Genomic DNA, 17117 nt, shown 5'->3' on the forward strand with positions numbered 1-17117 from the left:
CTCTTTTTCGAACTTTCTTTCTCCCTTACTCTTCATTGAATCTTGACTCTTGCGTCTTCATGTAAAAGCAGACTAACTCCCGAATCCAGGAATGTGTCCACCAACGTTCAGGCGCTTCTTATTCCTTCCGACTGACAGGCCAGAGTTTCAACATCTACTTAGCGTCTGAAAAGTTTTGAAAATTATTTATTTATGGTCAGCTTGACCATTTCAAAGGACTTTAAGGCTTGGCCACACCGGAGGGTACGCGGTAGAGGTACAGGTAACGGTACGGGTATTTGTATGGAAAAAATTCCAAACTGACACATCAACGTTCGGGTGTGGAATTTTTTTAATCCAAATATCGTTGCCGCTACCCGTACCGCTACCGCGTACCCTCCGGTGTGACCAAGCCTTTACCTTTATTCGCGAAACATCTTCATTTTTCAAAATCTGGTTCCAAACCTCGGCCACCCTCGACAGCTGCTCTTTTTTTAGAGATGAGATGATAGTATTTTTTTTTTTTATATAAAATTTTTTTTAAATTATTACTTTCGCTTCCACTCGCTTACTTACTTTTTTTTATTGTTTTATTAATTTTGACGTTTTGTTCTTTTGTAAAATGGGGTTACACTTGTCTATATCATATAGTGTTTTCCTTTTCGCAATTTTTCACCACGATTTTCGTTCGACTTTTGTGTTGATACACAAAAAGTTGCAAGTGTGTGAGTGCAACCCCGATTTTCGCGGTCTGAGGTCGGAGTTTCTTTGTTGAACTCAGTTTTCTTGCTTGAAGGGTAAGTGAGCGAGTGGAGCAAGCGAAAGGTAAATCAAAATATCGGCAGTGTTATAAATTTTGTTCTAGAGTTTTATTACTATCAATATATTTTCCTACTGATTCTTAAATATAATAACAATCAAATAACAATTTTTCTGTTCATAGGCACATTCTCAAAAACCACCCGGCCACCACTCACTAAGTGGAGGGAATACTGGACATCCATAGGTTCACCAACAACAGCAGCAACAACAAATTAAAAGATTTATGTTATTTAATATTTATTTTAATATTTATTTTAATATTTAATATTGTATTTATTGTAATTTCTTTTGCTACAAAAACATTAAAATAAAAAAAAAAACAATTTCAGTGAAAAAAATTAATACAGGATTGTTTTTAGGTTAGAAATGTCAAATAAATTCGATACTCGAGTATCGATCGATGTCTAAATGCCGGACGTCATTCGTTCCGACTTCGCCTCCGTTTTCTCGGAGATTTTCACCACACTAATACATATGCAATCGACTTCGCGGTGATTATAATTTCCATACTAATTTGAGCCGCTTTCGGACCAGTTTCTGATCCGAAGGCGGACTCAGCTCCGCCTCAGGCGGAGCAGATTCGGACCGAGGTCGGACCTGTTTGTTTGAAGGGTTGTTGGCTATTCCCACAGTACACATAAGCTGCGTTCCTTTGGAAATATTTATCTACTTTTTAGTACTTAAAACTACTTTGATCTACTTTGCTATACTGAAAAAGTAGTTCAAAGCAGCTTTAAGTACTAAAAAGTAGATAAATATTTCCAAAGGAACGCAGCTATAATAAGGTAATATATTCCGAACGTTGTCAAAATTTGTTTGTCAAAAATGGGCACCAATCTGTCAAATCGGCCTTTGATTTTTATATTTTAATCGCAGTAAACAGGAAATTTGTTTTTGTATTAATTTATAAAATGTCATTTAAGATAATTATAAATTTTAAAATAACAAATTTTCTTGGTGTTTCTTCGCGGAAAATGGTCGATAATTGTTAAAAAATTAGTGTTGTGCGTGGTTTTTCGGTTTTTGTGCGTTTTTCGTCGGTATTTTAAAACAATTAAGAATTCGATAGCTGACGTTGGTCGCCAAATTGTCATGTTTTGACAATTTGGCGACCAACGTCAGTTCGGAATATATTACCTTTTTATGTGTACTGTGGGCCAGTGGCGTAGATAGCTTTTTGCTAAGGGGGGGGGATAGATCTAGTTCGCAAATTTTTGTTTATGTTTTAATAATGCTTCTTTGTATTGTTTTTATTCTCTTTAAATTGGAGAAAGTTCTTTCGGTAGTTGACGTAGAAACCAGCAGTGTAGCTAATATCTTTAATAAAATATAAATACCATAACAACTTTTTTCGGTGCAGCTTTCGAGCGCTTTCAATGAGTTCATAGAGGAAGTATTTTTCTTTCAAAATTTTTTTGTAAAAATTTCATATTTTTTCCAACTTGGCACTAGAACAAAAATTGTGACTAATATTTCTATAGTAAGTTGGAATAGGTGATCCCGTACATGATCGTATTTTTTTATTAAAAAAACAAAACCGACTTCCATGGATCAAAACTGGGTTTTATGGTTTTTCTAATAGTACTGAACAGGCACCAGCTTTTCAATACCTACAAAAAGAATTATCAAAACTGGTTCACTCGGTCCAAAGTTATGAGGTGACAAACACAAAAAAAAGTACAGACGAATTGAATAACTCCTCCTTTTTGGAAGTCGGTAAAACAGTTAGGAAATCCCGATTGTTTAAATAATATTTCCTTCTTGGATGAAAACTATAAGGAAATCTTATTGTTTTTGTTCAATTTTATGTGGTCTAGTTTTTGGTAAAACTCAACAGTTTCATTAAATTTTTTAGCTGCTTTGTCTATTTCAGACGAAGAATCCTTAGAAGGAACCGAAAACCCTTCTAGTGTGTTTTCATGGTTTGTACATTTTTCTCCAAGGCCCATTACATAGAAATCGAGAAAAAGATTGAAAACAGTAACACGAAAATATTCTTTACTGTACTTTGAACCGAAGGGTTCGAACGATTCTTTTGTCGCTTCACTATTCTCTTATGTTTAACGCCTACGTCAAGGATTTCAGCTAATTTTTCCCATATACAAAAAACTTTCGAAAATGAGTCTGCTCGTTTAATTTTTAGTTGATCCCTTAAATCTTTAGCGAGCTCCATTGCTTGGACCAAGTCTAAATTCACTCTTTGAAACACCGACTTAATGGCAACGAAAGTTGGTAAACCATATTTAAGGCTTGGCCACACCGGAGGGTATGCGGTAGAGGTACGGGTAGCGGTAACGATATTTGTATGAAAAAAATTCCACATCTGAACGTTGATATGTCAGTTTGGAATTTTTTTCATACAAGTACCGTTACCTCTACCCGTACCGCTACCGCATACCCTCCGGTGTGGCCAAGCCTTTATAACCTTTAAGCTAATCAAGAACTCGAAATCCATAGCGTTTTTTTTTCAAAGTGCACTTCTTCAATTTATTTATTCATGACTGTTTATATCGATCCCAATGGGGGGGGATATATCCCCCTGATCCCCCCTCCCTATCTACGCCACTGCTGTGGGCTATTCCTGTCTTTACTTTTTTTTTCTTTCTCGCTTTTCATCACGATTCTCGTTCGACTTTGTGTTCATACACAAAGTTGTAAATGTGTGAGTGCAACCTCGTTTTGCGCGTTTTGAGGTCGGAGTGTCTTTTCTGAGCTCCGTTTTCTTGCTTGAGGGGTACCTCTGAGACTCTGTAATTTCTTATCGCTGTCGCTGTCAATTGTGAAAAGTAAAAACCCAGTAACTAAGCCAATAGTCAACGGGCATGTTGTGAAAAATTTTAATAGTTTTTTCTTCTTTCATAGTAAAAAACCATAAGTGCAATATATTTGGTGTTTCGTTTTCCTTAGAAGTTTAATTAAGTTACTTTCCAACTTAATTTTAAACAAAGTCTTTTTATAATATTGTTATAATTTTGCTCACTGCATTCAACAAGTAAGTTTATTAATTGATTTTTTTCGGAAAAAAGTTAAGAATGACGTGTAAAATTTAATGAGTGAAAAGTTCACTTTCTCTATTTTTTTTTTCATATCGCATTTATCTTAACTAAAAAAAAAAACTGATAACGAAACTCGAGTTTCCCACATGAAAAATCTGTAGAATTGGTTTATTTGCTATGAAGTAAAAATATTAAAATTAAAATTTCAGTCAGAACGGAGAAGTCAAATGGTTGAATTATGAATAAAAAGTCATATGTGATAGCTGATATTTGTTAAATCCATACCAGTTGCGTAGCTAACCTTTTAGCCAGAACCAGAACTATAATTAAAGGAAGCAATCAGAAGCTAATATCAAATCCTACGTTTTTGTTGTTGTTGTTTTTTTTTTTTTTGACTTGATAAGTTTTCATTCGTTTGCGGTTGCGAGCGCTGTTCCCCTCCGTTTCATCCGACAATTCGAACAATTATAGTTCAACCTTTAAAACTAGGTTAGGTCCAGGCGTCTTCCCCTATTACTAATCCTTTGTTGCCGCATGGTTACAGTAAAAAACAAACTATTATTACTTGGATAATCTCACTCGTAGTTCACTTTTTAAACATAGCAGGGTTAATTGATTGATATTTGGGGTGTAAGATTCACTCATTCTATAACATCTATTGTACCCCCCTTTTAAGCTGTATGAGTTGGCTCCTCCGCTAACCTAATTCCTTTCAGAAAATTGAGTATTTGGGGTATTTTCATAGAGTGTAATTTATCCTCTTCTACCTGGTAGCAACCCAGGTGTTCGAATCTTTGGTGTATTAATGCATTGCAACTACCCGGAATGTGATCTGGTGTTTCTTCTTTTTCGCTACAGAACCTACATGTTGCACTATTTACTAGGCCCAAAATATTAACCCTCTACCGCATACTAACCCATATATGGTTTATCGATTTCATATCGATTTATTCTTGTTATATTGCACCAAATTTCAAAAAGAAAAAACTTTAATAAAACTATGTCTATTTTTTTATAATTAACCGGTTTTTATTATCAGTAAGAGAGTCGTGATTCTGAAATAAACTCATTGTTTCGCATGTCTAAAGTGCAAATCAGTGAATAAAAGTGTGAACTTTTCAAGTGTTTTTTTATAAGAAATAAGTAAGTTGCATCCAATTAAAAATAAGTTTCGTATGAATTTATTATACTATAAAAGTATAATAAATTCATACGAAACTTATTTTTAATTGGATGCAACTTACTTATTTCTTATAAAAAAACACTTGAAAAGTTCACACTTTTATTTGTTTACGAAGTTTGTTTTTTTTTAATAATTTTTGTCTTTTTTTTGCGTTTTTTCCAAAACACCATATATGGGTTATCATGAGTTGGCGACTTACATTACTGATTTTTGTGGGAATTTTTTTTGTTTTTTTTTGTAAAATGAATTGGAAGACTTTCTATGGAAAAAATAAGTTTGTTAATGCTAAAACTGGTGATGGCTTTCGAAGTGATGACGATCTAGCTTCAGATTCTGGCCCTTTTTAACATCAAACAAGCCATCTCCGAGCACTTTTGCAAATCTGTAACACCTAAAATGTCACGAAAAAGATGATGCCCTTCAGCTTTGGCATGTGATCAAAGCATGTGATCAAAGCCCCATCTAATCCCGAAACTCCAATTCACCCATAACAACCAAGGGCAAAAGCCGTTGAATTCAGTACTAACTGAAAACATCGACCATATCCCTGAATGGCAAACAAAAACACCAATATATCAAATTTCGGGACTGAAAACATATTGTGTACATGTAGAAAATGAAGGGGTTCTTCTGCAACAATGATAAAAGAAAGAGTTTGAATAAATTCCATGAATAAGGAAAGTCCAATGTAATAAAAACATATTTTACAAAACATACCTTGAATGCATACTAAACCATATATGGGTTATCAATTGTTTGCTGGAAATTGACTTGCTGCATACTAACCCATATATGGTTTATGTTTCTAAAAATTTTTATATATGTAAAAAAATAAAAAAATTTATGTAATACCTTTTTTCAACCCCTAATAAAGCTAAAAAATTGTTTAAAAAATTTTTATTTCATTTCGTTCATAATTCATGCAGTAGAGGGTTAAGGTGCCTTCTTAATTTACAGTGCCCGTGAGGAGACCATTGATTAACTGGAAAAGAAAAACAGGCCGATACAAATGTCTTCAACAAAATTTGCTATTAAAATATGGGTTGGGTATGGATTACATTCTTCAAAGATAGGCCTAACATTTGTGTAAATATTGTGACGAGATAAAGATCAAATTGTGTTCAATCTATTGCCGATGTTTTCTGTGTGTCAATTTTTTGTCCAATCTATTGCCAAAATCAAGGAGGCCATTGCTAGCCAGTTGATTCTTGAATTTAATTTTCTGATGAAAATCGCTTATACATACATATACCAAACCCCGTTGTCTTTTCTTCTAAGATACATTCGACGGTTATTTTATACTGATGCATACACTTTAAAATATCATACTTACATATATGTGCTTCTTCATCTTTTTTAAAATGTAAAAAAAAAAAAAACAATTATATCTGTTTGACTTGACAGAATTTAGCTTTTGACTGAATTTTTTTCAAAATAAATTAAAATTCCCTGGGATTTTTTTAACGGAGTTTTAAAATTGAAGTTTCCATTAAAAACATAAAGGAGAGTGAATAAAGAAAATATTTGATGGCGTGTATTTAATTGCGCCAATAGTTTAATGGCGTTGTTAACTAAAACGATGAAATCCAGTATTTAATGGAGGGTGAATAAATTGGACCTTAGACTGATACAAGATTTGAAACGCTCTTGGTTGTAGTTCCTGAGAAGCATTTTCGCTTGTCTCAGTTTTTTGTGCTCTTGGTCTCCTCGTATAGTTTTTTTTTAATTTTTAGTAATATTTTCTCCTATTCCGCAATACGGTTCGGGTCCCATTAAAAGGGGAATTTGCTCTCGTTTTTGCTAAAGAGTCCGCCTCCTCGTTCACCTGGACACCAACGTGCCCAGGTACCCAGTGGAGAGTGACTTTGTTTATTTTGCCATACATAGTACATATTAGGGTATATGTATCTATTTATGAACAGTGCGAGAATTCTCGCATGCTTAGATAAAAAGAAAGTATACATAGGTAGGCACTTAGATAAATACGACTGTGTCTTTTGAAAAGTCGAGGATTAGAGCTAATTAATTGGGGCGTATTCATAGACACTGTTTAGGATGCTTTTAAGAAGAACTCCAGTTTATCCTTTTGAGTTACATTGGATAAGCCCCAGTTTAAGTTAAACAGCTATGAATATTAGACTGGGCCAAAAAAATAAAATATATTTTTTTTTGAAAGTTACTTCGAAAATCTTGTTCAGGATGATGAAAAAAAAATTTGGTGAAAATTTGAGCCGTTAAAAAAAATTTTAAGAGGTCTATCATCGGTGTTTTTTATTTTTATACATGATATGATGTTTTACAACAGAACTGCTAGACGATCAAAGTAAAAAAAATTTCTGTTCATTTTTTCTTATATAAAATTAAATTTCCTACAAAAAAGATCTAATTGAAAATTTTCGTCAGACGAGCCGTATTCGAGTAATTAAGCTTTTAAAATCGAAGTGTTTTTTCAATTTGCCTGTTTCACTTTGGAATTTTGTGATGAGCAAATAAGTGAATAGAAAAATAAAACCTCGACAGATTCTTATAGGAAATTTAATTCTCTACAAAAAAGGTCTCATAGTAATTTTCCCTAAATTGAGTTTTGAAGAAGTTATTCACGATTTAAATCGAGAAAAAAATTAAAAAATCAATTTTCAATTTCAAAATTTTCTAATTCACTGAAAATTCAATATTTTCAAATTAGCAAGATGTTTTCTTGTAGGGACTTAAACGTTCTATAAAAAGTTCCTTGGCAGCAAATTAATTGCTTTAACCGTTAAGAAGATATTCGTATCAAAACCAATGCCCACTGATTTCAATAGTTTTCTTATGACAAGTATGCATTTGCGATTTGAATACGATTATCTTCTAAACGGTTAAAGCAATTAATTTGCTGCCAGGGAACTTTTTATAGAACGTTTAATTCCCTACAAGAAAACATCTTGCTAATTTGAAAATATTGAATTTTCAGTGAATTAGAAAATTTTGAAATTGAAAATTGATTTTTTAATTTTTTTCTCGATTTAAATCGTGAATAACTTCTTCAAAACTCAATTTAGGGAAAATTACTAAAAGAACTTTTTGGTAGAGAATTAAATTTCCTATAAGAATCTGTCAAGGTTTTATTTTTCTATTCACTTATTTGCTCATCACAAAATTCTAAAGTGAAACAGGCAAATTGAAAAAACACTTCGATTTTAAAAGGTTAATTACTCGAATACGGCTCGTCTGACGAAAATTTTCAATTAGATCTTTTTTGTAGGAAATTTAATTTTATATAAGAAAAAATGAACAGAAATTTTTTTTACTTTGATCGTCTAGCAGTTCTGTTGTAAAACATCATATCATGTATAAAAATAAAAAACACCGATGATAGACCTCTTAAAATTTTTTTTAACGGCTCAAATTTTCACCAAATTTTTTTTTCATCATCCTGAACAAGATTTTCGAAGTAACTTTCAAAAAAAAAAATATTTTATTTTTTTGGCCCAGTCTAATGAATATGACATATTAAATTTAGCAATTCTAAGTTTCGTAAATTGTACATATACAGCCATGGACAGAGAAATAGTACACTATTGAGAAAAATCATTCGAATCGAATTTTAGATATTAGGAATGCTTTTTTAATTTTTTTTTTCTTTTGGTATATTGTCGAATTAAAGTGATGGAGACAAAAATATCTTAAAAGTACAGTTATTTTCTATATTTATTTGCACTAGCAATATACATAATGCTTTTCCTGTCGTTTTCGCTAGTAGACACAGAAATAGCACACATTTGTTTAACCGTTAAATTTTTCTTCCGCGTTCAAAAGTTGTAAACAAAAATGCATTTATTTTATTGCTACTATTTAATTAACAAGTATTTTTGAAAAAAAAAATAGGCAGAAAAAATCATTAAACTGCGAAAAAATGGAGAGTTACTTTCGATCTTCATAGTCAAAGGAAAAATCCTTCTCAATTAGCTTAAACTCTAAATTTATTGCATAAATGATGGATAAAGCCATTTATTTAGAAAGAGCAAATAGAAATTTAAACTCAGAAATTAAATTTCGTTAACTTCTTCCTCTCAAAACTTCCATACGAGTGGATAGAGCGATCACAAAGAAACGCAAATGTGGCCCTTTTAAGTCATCTCGCACGATTTTGCCCGAATTAAATATAGAATTCGGTGAAAAAAGTGCCAAGCAGACTTTTAAGAAGGATACTTTATGATGCTGAGTTGTATGGACGGGTAAGCAAGAAAAATCAAAGGATATAAAAAGACACATCAAAGATCGCCTAACATTAGCTAAAAAACATCTGAATAAAAACATGCAGTTTTAAATGAGAGTCTTTTGGAGTGATGAAATTAAGGTTAACCGCATTGGAACCGATGACAAAACATTTTTTCATCGCCCTAAATGTTAAAAGGACAAGCCAAAGTATTATCTCAAGACGATAAAACTAGGAGGATAGGATTTGATGGTCTGGGGCGTATTTTCCTGGTATGGTAAGGACCCATTTCTTAGGTGGATGGCAGAATTGATAAATTCTTTTCTCTTAATATTACATTAGAATACCAAAGAACTATATTTCTCGCCAGTTAATAAGATATTCATACATGACAATGACCCAAACGTGCATCAAAAATAGTACAAGATAGGTTTTCGGACGAAAAAATCGATTTTTGCACCCAGCCATCTCAAATTCACGATCTTAACCCCATAGAAAATGTATAAATTGATATCAAGGTTAAGCTTGGGGAAACAAAATTCGAAAATTCAAACGATTTTTGGGCCAGAATCAAAGAAGCGTGGCACCGTACTCCACAAAGTGGATACCAGACGTTAGTTGAAAGTTTACCAAAGAGGTGCCAAGGAACTTTGGAAAACCGTAGTCTACTTACAAGTTACTAACTGAGTAGTATTGAATTTATTGGAAATTGTATGAATTTTTGCTTAGAAATGATTATTTTTATGATTTTCGCAATGTGTGCTATTTCCTTGTCCACAAGAAAAAAGGTATTTTCTACAAATCATAATTTTTAAAAATTGAATTGTAATGAAATAATTTATAATTATTAATTTTATGAATCTTCATAAGCTAATGCATGCCCTGATATAAAAATTTTAATATATAAGTTAAAAGGTCCGAAATAAATCCAATTTTTGTAAGAAAAATCAAAAGTGTGCTATTTCTTTGTCCATAGCTGTATTTCATAATTAACTGGTTCAAACAGGTTGCCGCAACTAATACCCCAAAATCGGTAAACTTGAAGAACTTGAACCGATATTGAATAATGCATTCACCACCTTAAATCGTCAATAAAAAAAATTGTCTAACGTATTGAAAAATCACCGTGAAAAATCACATCAAAATTTTATGGAATCATCTCTTCATAATAACAAAAAACCTTGCCAACCAAAAAAAAAAACAACAATAAATGTTCAGAGAAATATCAGAAGTGTGTATGAATCTTGAGAAAAATCTAGTCAGATATTTGATTCCCTTTTTTACTTGCTCTATAGGGCAAGTATTGATTTCTTGTCAAAAATAAAAATTCAAGGTTTTAATCAAAACTAACATTACGATGATGGAGAAGTCCGAAAAAGTGGTTTTCGTCATGACGTCCGTCGGTGCGTCGCACAGTGGGACGACCCATAGCAATAAATAAAAAGTAAAATGTTAGCGGTACTTTTTATTAATTGTTTAGTCTTCCTAGATATATGAAAGCTCTAAATGCTAAAAAAACATCGTTCTTTACTTTAATACATATTTTCTAAAAATGGTCTTTTTGTTTTATAATCAGCAATGTGTTCTTAAACTAAATCACGAAAAAAATCTTGCTCCAACTTGCAATTCTTTATGGGTAATTCCATGAAAAAGTGGACACGAATTTTGAACAAATTATGCAGTTTTTTTTACTTTTTGTAATGGTAACTCTTTATGCAAGTTGCAAGAAAAGATTATTTGTTGTATTCCCTTATGGATAGAAATTAAATTCAGGGAGTATAAATAATCTTAAAGCATTTTTAAAGCATAAGCTGCCAACTACAGAAGAATTTCACATGGAGATGACGGAAAAACAAGCCCACATAAAATTAGATGAATCTAATAGTGACGATGACAATATCCCCTCGTGATTGCTAAAATAAATTAACATTTAAGCAAACTTCGTTACACAATATTCGATTTAAAAAAAACTTGAGTGAAAATGCATCTTTTCTTTACTTTTGGAACCACAAATCGCAGGTAACATGAGTTACCAAAATAATGTAGCGTGAGTTACCTAAATATTTTAAAATTTTTCCTCGAAATATTAAACAAATGTTTGGTTTTCTCACTTATATTAAAAGCTTGTAATTTTTTATGTATGGAATCTTCATTAAAAACAAATCAAGATTCTTAATTTCGCAGAAAAAGTTCATACTGTCGGACTCTTAAAAATCGTGTCCGATTTTTGTAACGTGAGTTACCATCATACTTTTATTTGTCCCAAGCAAATGCTAAAAATTAAGAAAAATTTTGTTGTTAATTATGAAAGTAATAGTTATGCTCCATTCATGGATAGTAATTTCGTATCAATTTATATTAAAATTAACAAAAAAAAATTATTTATGTATTGGAAATTTTTGTGAATGTAACGTGAGTTGCCATGGAATTGCCCTTATGAAATTGACATTTTATGGGATCAACTGCGTTCATCAAAAATGGTGACTTATTCAAAATATGGCTCGATTGTGAAAATTTCAAACTTTTCGAACAAAATTAAGCAGTTAATTGGATTGGAATAGCTTAATGAAGGAGAAAATACGAAATTTAAAGAAATTTCGAGGACTTCTGGAGGACATACCCTGGACATAAGCTGGTTATGGCACAACACATGATGTCAATACTAGTAGACTTTCTTTTCCGAATCCAAAACTGAGTTCCGAAATAACCCGTATAGATAAGACTATCATCTTTAAATTTGCATTAATTTTGACAACAATTGCTGCTGGTCGAGAAATAAATATGAACACGTTTGAATAGCTAATTTTTGGAACAAAAAATCTTTATCTTTCGAAGTACAGCTGGTACTGTATGTCTAGCAGTGAATATAAACTTTTACTATGCAAAAAACATAATAAGGTTATTCATTTACCTAGGTGATCTTTCGATAGAAGCGTTGTAAGCAAGGTACAAAAAAAATAAGGAAAGCTAGTTTGGATCATACTCAAGAGAGTTCGACGTTGAATTCAATTACCGACTTGATTAATCATTTACTTATAACGTCAGATCTTTAAATTTGAAGCATCAAAACTAGTGCTTTTCAATTCTCAAAAAGTGACCCAAATATGAATTTTACTGGGTTAACAATAGTTAAATTGCAGAATTATACCCATGGAATTAGATCTTAGTAATATGCATGGGCCTTTGAGGCTTCTTGATCAGCAAGCTCATTTCCTTTTATACCTACATGGCTGGGTACCCACATAAGTCGCAACTTGTTTGATTTGCTTATTAGATAATCACGAATCCTATTAATTGATTATGTGTTGTGATTCGGATTTTTGATTGCATTTATAGCTGATAAGCTATCTGAGCATATTACAAATTTTCCTGGTAGGTACGCACATGTTGTTATGGATTTGAGGATGGCAAGGGCTTCTGCGGTGAATATTGAGTCAGTGCTTTCTAGTAAGCCTACACATAAGATAGATCCGTTTTCGTGAACAGAAGCAAAAGATGTGCTTGTTGTGTTTTTAGATCCGTCAGTAAAGACAAAATTCCAACCTTCATTTTTTAAATCTGATGCCAGATTTAAAAATTCTTGGCAGTACAGTTGTTTAGTCGTGTTATTCTTATTGAATTCACATAAATAAGTGTTAACTGACTTAGGTTTTATGTTCCAGGGAGGGAAGCGGGTGATGTCAATTTCGGTGGCCGATTTCGGTAGCCGCTTCAATTGAGTTAAATATAGCTGATGGTATACGCTTTTGATTTTTTAGTTTCATAGCACTGATAACATCTTTATCGATAACGGAGCCGTTTGAGAAAGCAAGTTTAACATAAGGTTTTGCTCTAAATGATGTTATTCTTTCTTCCAAGCTGGGAAGTCCAGCTTCCACAAGCATATTTTTAATTGGACTTGTTGGATATGCATTTAAGCTTCTGCGAACACTTTGATGGTATGGTGCCTTGATTATGTTTAAAGTTGATTTTGGTGAGTTGCCGTAAATGATGAGCCCATAGTCAATCTTACTTAAAATTAAAGATCTTGTAACATTGCAAAGAGAATTAACATGTGCATTACATTTTTTACTTGCTAGATAGTTAACAATATTTGTTCTTTTATAAAGTTTGTTTTTTAACTATACACAATGTGTTTTCCAATTATATCTATTATTAAATGTAAGACCTAAGATACTTAGACTATCAACATTTTTAATACTAATATTGTTAAATGAAAAAGTTGTATTATTACATGAAGTTTTACGACAGATATGCAATGTTTTGCATTTATCTAATGACAACCTTGCTCCAGACCGGGAGGAATAGGCAAGGATATCATTTAAGACGTTTTTTAAAAGTATATTTGTGGTTGAAATGTCATTATGTTTACATAGAATATAGAAATCATCGGCATATGCAGTGTGGTCTAATTGTTTGTGATTTCCTATGATAGCACTTAAGTCGTCAAACGCTATAATAAAAAGAACCACCGATAAAGGAGATCCTTGCGGAATTCCATTTGGAAGCTCAAAGGTATGTGAAAAGCAATTGTTTGTTTTTACGCAAAATTTTCTATTAAGGAGAAAGCCTTTAATATAATTAAATATTTTAGGGCCTATTCCCCATTTCCTATTTATTTATTTAGAACAATAATTTTGGACTGCTAGATATTCTGATATGTGCTTGTTAAAACAAGCCCAGTCAGCATAGTCAGTTTTAAATTTGCGGTTGACTACAGTAGGAACGTGAGGCGATCCAAGAGCCAATTCACAGATAATTGGAAAGTGATCGCTGCATGTAATGTCGAGCATGTAATGTCGATGTGTGTTAGGGTGTTGTGTGTGGAAAAGTGGGTGGGTGAACAATCATTTAATAATATAATATTAGAGTAAGACAGAAAATTTTCAATAATGACACCTCTCCTATTTGTTTTCGGCGAACCCCAAAGAGTACTCTATGAGTTAACATCTCCTGTTAAGATAATAGGTGTACTTAATTGAAGAAAGCTTGAGAACATAATTCTTCCGAAAGTGATGGTGATTACTTTATGTATAGAAGTATAAATTTGTTTAACTATTTATTTAGCTATTAAAATAACGTAATAAAGATAGCAAAACATAAGCAAACAATTATAAATAAAAATTAAAATTAAAACAAGTTCGCTGCTCAGCTCTTTTAAATAAAATATCCTAGATTTATATGCTTTAGTGTATCAATTTCTTTGTTTTAAGGTTGCAATCATAGATATAAAAGATAAAATACTATTTCAAGCACATTTGGCTGAATTTCTTATTTTATTCCCAAGATATAAATTTTGCCTTTTTTCCCATACACTCGTTCCACTGTGCGTCGTCACAAAAAGATTTTCTTGAAATTTGGTACAGATGATTTTTTCGTAATTTCCAAGGTTGTTTTTTTTTTTTTGTTTTTTAATATCTCGCTTAGAACATATACCTCCCATACAAAGTGCTCGAGGTATTCCGATTTTCTCGAAAACGGCTCTAACGATTTTGATTAAATTTGACCCACGTTATTCTGTACGTAAATCTAACAAAGCTGCATTTTTAGTTTTTTTCAAAAAATACGGATATTGAAAATATGATATTAAATTTTTTTTAAATCGCTGGTGTCGGCTCTTCCCGTACATTGTTAACCCTTAACTACCTACCTGCGGTCTCACAGACCGCAACGGAAAAATTGTGAATTTTGGTGCCTTTTTATTTTTATTTAATTCTTTGATATGTTAGTTTATAAGAATGAATACGAAGAATTCGAAATTTTAGGCTCCTACTGCAACAGAGCTCAATATATAAGCACAGTCAGTGCCCATATAGAGGGTAGGTGGTTAAGGGTTAATGAGTTATTACAATTTTCTCGAAAATGACTAACGATTTTGATTAAATTTAACACACGTAATGCTGTAATTGATTTTAATATGCGTTTTTTGTTTTTCTCAATAAATACGAGTAACGGAAATATGAAATTATAAACGAATTTACATATTTTTGAATGTCTTATAAAATTCCTTAAAAAATCAAGTTATAACTATAATTCAAAATATCTTTCCAAAAAAGCTTTGACATAAAAGGTACTTTTATCATAAGAGCAAGTACGTGCGACCTCAGTCGTGCATTTTATTTTATGTCTTTTTCTATGAGATTTGTAAATCTGACAGCTGAAAGGGGGGGGGGGGGGGGGGGGAGGGGGTGAAGAGAGGAAATAGTGGAAAAGTCTTAGATTTCATGATCTATTTGAGATTCAAAAAAATGAGATTCAAAACTCTGAATCTGGATTTTTATCAAGATTCACGCATACAAACACGCACTTTCACACACACTCCTATGTTTGACATTTGTCTGAACATTTGTTGTTGTTTTATTTTTTTCATATGCACAGATTTCGTACACAATTGCAAAACTAGATTTCATATTCTATTTGCAGTAGAAAATCTCAAATTTTTACACAAAAATCTCAAAAGTTAATACAAAACGACATTGCACTGGTGTCACATGTCACAAATGGCACATGAAATCTAAGACTTTCCTATTTTCTTTTCACCTCTAAATTCATTAGACTCCGAATTGGCAAATTGAATACGCCATGAAAAATCACTTTTGATTACATTACTGCAGATTTGAAGTAAGATTCTACACATGTTTGCACACATATATGAAGTATGTTCATAGAGGATTTTTCTAGATCAGAACAGGACAGAAGAGCGCAGTTTCGTGAGAAACGTCAAAACAAGTTAGAACAGTCATTTAAACGTCAGTTGTCAAAATAAAAAAATAAAAAAACAAACAAATTGTAAATTAAACGAATTTTTTGTTTATCGTTTCTCGTTTATTTTTTCTATTTTTTGTGTTTTTACTGCGAAAAATATAATTAAAAATTGTTTTTAGTTATAAAAACCACGAGCACTCGAGAAATATTCGCACAGTTAAATCAAAACAAAAACTAAAAATGACAGCTTTGCTTTTGACACTTCTCACGAATCTGTTCTAACCTGATCTGACTCAAAAGCAAGAACAAAACTGTTCTAGATTTGTCAATGAAAAAAAAAAAAACTAGAACAGTTCAGCACAGAAAAAAACTCAATGAACAGCAAAAAGCTGTACTTTTCTGCCTTGAACAGTCCAGCACAGCGTCAGTGAACACAGCTATGAACTCGCACTCTCGAATCTTACATTTATTTTAACGTTTGTTATTGTTTGTTTCTGGCAGTGTTTTTTTTTTCATATAGAATATCACAACTGAACTTATTCAAAAGATCCTGTCAAAAGCGATGAACACTTCGACTTTCCAATCATTTTGGAAACTTCTTATGTAGACGTGTTCAATGATCTGAAAGAATGATGAAAATAAAGGTAGGACCGCACTTGATGTTGAAGGAACAACGCTAAGTATACCAAAGTTAAAAATAGTAAAATATTTTGTATCTTTCATTGGTTACCGGAACTACACGATGCGGATTAAATTATTCCTATCAAAAAATCGCATTATGTGCTAACTGAATAAAATAAATCAATTATTTGTCATCAATTCTTTTTGGGTAATGCCTTAAGGCCCAACTATAATAGGCATGAGCTCGCATAGGTTTATAAATATGTCAAAATCGAACGGATTGCTTTTTCTGTTTTTGAAAATATGAGGATTAACCATAATGAGTACATACGCGCATAGATTTCTGTCACAAATTATATTTTTGTTTTCCATAATTTGTGTAAAAATACGTTCAATAACATGTGGATTATTTAATCCACACTTCGTTTATCATTTTTATTAAGTGAAAATTAATTTATAATCTTTGAACGCACTGCGCTAACTCACCCACATGATTAGCTTCACCCAATTGTAGGTTTGTTAGTTTATCAACATTCAAATGAATAGACTTTGCATTTTTACTAGCTCCTTCAAGTATGATTATTGTTATTCGGCTCTTTCATGTTTTTTTTTC

General features: G+C 32.1%; 1 protein-coding gene across 2 annotated transcripts in view; it reads left to right on the top strand.

The window, feature by feature from the left end:
• The first annotated feature begins 3587 nt into the window (after window positions 1-3587).
• Window positions 3588-17117, top strand: part of LOC129916481 (Krueppel homolog 2) — a 65290-nt gene continuing 51760 nt past the window's right edge. For both annotated transcript variants that reach the window (XM_055996473.1, XM_055996472.1), the window contains exon 1: window positions 3588-3793. The gene's annotated coding sequence lies outside the window, so the exon portion shown is untranslated. The remainder of the gene's footprint in view (window positions 3794-17117) is intronic.

The sequence above is a fragment of the Episyrphus balteatus genome, chromosome 3 (assembly GCF_945859705.1).
Source record: "Episyrphus balteatus chromosome 3, idEpiBalt1.1, whole genome shotgun sequence".
Classification (NCBI taxonomy): domain Eukaryota; kingdom Metazoa; phylum Arthropoda; class Insecta; order Diptera; family Syrphidae; genus Episyrphus; species Episyrphus balteatus.